Below are 2,629 nucleotides of genomic sequence, written 5' to 3' on the forward strand. Positions count from 1 at the left end.
AATCTTGGGGGTGGGGGTAGGGTAGGTGGAGGCTATCACCCTCTCTGATTTCAAACTATTTTACAAAGCTATAGTAATCAAAACAATATGGCATTGGCCTCAAAGCAGACACATAGGTCAATGGAAGAGAACAGAGAACCCAGAAATAAACCCAAGCACATATGGTCAATTTATGACAAAGGAGGCAAGGGTATACAATAAGAAATGGACAGTCTCAAGAGTGTTGGGAAAACCAGAGTTCCACATGCAAAAGAATGAAACTGGACCACTCTCTCAAATCATACAAAAAAGTAAACTCAAAATGGATTACAGGCTTGAACATAAGACCTGAAACCAAAGGGAAAAAAAAAAATAGGTGGTAAGCTCCCTGACATTGGTCCTGGCAGTAATTTTTTGGATCTGACTCCAAAAGCAAAGGCAACAAAAGCAGAAAAACAAGTGGAACTAGGTCAAACTAAAATGCTTCTGCACAGCTAAGGAAACCAACAGAATGAAAAAAACAACCTACCCATGAGAGAAATAATTGCAAATCATAGATAATAGGTTAAAATTTGAAATATATATTTTAAGAATTCAAATAGCAAAAAAAGAGATGGGACATTCTGAATAGACATTTTTCCAAAGACGACCTACAGATGATCAACAGATACAAGGAAAGATGCTCAACATCACTAATCAGGAAAACATAAATCAAAATTAACCTGAGTTATTATCTCATCTCTTACATTGGCTATTTCATACTTCAGGCGTTTCTTAAACTACATGTATAACTTTTTTCTACTTTTTATAATGGATATTCAAAGTAACATTTTCAGAGAAATGAGGTGCACAGGAATGAGTGAACTGACTAGTAATATTGATAGGCACACACCTGCCCTTTTTTTAAATTTTTTTTTATAATTTTTTTTTTTAAGATTTTATTTATTTATTTGACAGAGAGAGAGCGAGCGAGAGCAGGAACACAAGCAGGGGGAGTGGGAGAGGGAGAAGCAGGCTTCCTGCCGAGCAGGGAGCCCGATGTGGGACTCGATCCCAGGACCCTGGGATCATGACCTGAGCCGAAGGCAGACGCTTAACGACTGAGCCACCCAGGCGCCCACACCTGCCCTTGAATAGGAAGGAACTTAGGTATCCCCATAGTCTAAACACTTTGAATGGTAACTTGTGCTTAGGATTCTAATTTCTTCTTGATGTAGCCATTTAAAGATTATGTCACCTGACTGAACTGAAGGTTGGCAGAGTCCTGCTGCCAGGATATTTCTGTACCTGCCCGAATCGAAGCTTTCATGCAACATGCTTTCAAAGTGTCTAAAAGGACAGAAAGTTGGCACTTCTCTGAACTTATGAGTTTGCTCTTATTTTAAAAAAAAAAATTGTGAAAAAAATGTTATAGTTGATATACAGTTACATTAGTTTTAGGTGCACAAGAGTGATTCCACAATTCTTTTACATGCTACACAGTATTCACCATGCAAAGTATAGTTACCATCTGTCACTGTTTCTTATTACAGTGTGATTGACTATATCCCTATGCTGTGCTCTTCATCTCCATGACTTTTATAACTGGAAGTTTGTACCTCTTAATCCCCTTCAAAAACTCTATTTTTCTTTAAAAAATCATTTTACCTTTGGCAGAGACATATTTTCAAATTCATGTAAAATCTTGCTCTTAAGGTTAAATTTTCACAAGTTATAGGAAAACTGGCCTTAAAGTGATTAGGGTTGAAATAATCACATTTTGTTCATACTAAGCTTTACATTCAGAGTATGGGACACACACAACTCCTATCTTATCAGATTCTTAAGATATACAGTTAATTGTAGCAATTGTGTGCTTTTGTTTATACCTTCTGTTTGCAGATTTCCATTCTGATCCTCCCCCAGAGAAAGATACGTTATGCATAAGAATGTTTACCGTTGGGCGCCTGGGTGGCTCAGTTGGTTAAGCGACTGCCTTCGGCTCAGGTCATGATCCTGGAGTCCCGGGATCGAGTCCCGCATCGGGCTCCCTGCTCGGCGGGGAGTCTGCTTCTCCCTCTGATGCTCCCTCTCATGCTCTCTGTCTCTCATTCTCTCTGTCTCAAATAAATAAATAAAATCTTTAAAAAAAAAAAAAAAAGAATGTTTACTGTTCATTACATTAACCAAATTACCAGAAACTGCAGGAGTCTTGTGAATATAGTATGCCTATATATAAACAATGTTATTTGATGAGTTTGGGGAAAATAGCATCTCATTTTGTCAGAAATAGACTAATGTCTCCACTGAGGCATAGAATTTTGAAAGAGCTGCAGTTATTTCATTGAAGTTTAACTGGACATGGACAATTAAGGAAGAATTTGTGCAGATGTATGGTTTCTTCAGATTTTTTCTCATAGCTTTTCAAATCAGTCAGAATACTGGATCTGGCATTAAGTGCTGCATGTTACCCAGTAAGAAAATTGCTCAGTGAAGTTTTTAGTTCTCCCCCCACACACGAAAGCTCAAAATCAAAGTGCACTATAAGATGCTGACAGTTCAAGGCTATAAAAACCTGTGCAACAAACAGAAAAGGGCAGTCTATTAGGGAATATGTTAGAAGGCCCTGAAATGAAGTTTGATTGCAGCAAAGCCTCCTGAGTAAGGATTA

The sequence above is a fragment of the Neomonachus schauinslandi genome, chromosome 3 (assembly GCF_002201575.2).
Source record: "Neomonachus schauinslandi chromosome 3, ASM220157v2, whole genome shotgun sequence".
Lineage (NCBI taxonomy): Eukaryota > Metazoa > Chordata > Mammalia > Carnivora > Phocidae > Neomonachus > Neomonachus schauinslandi.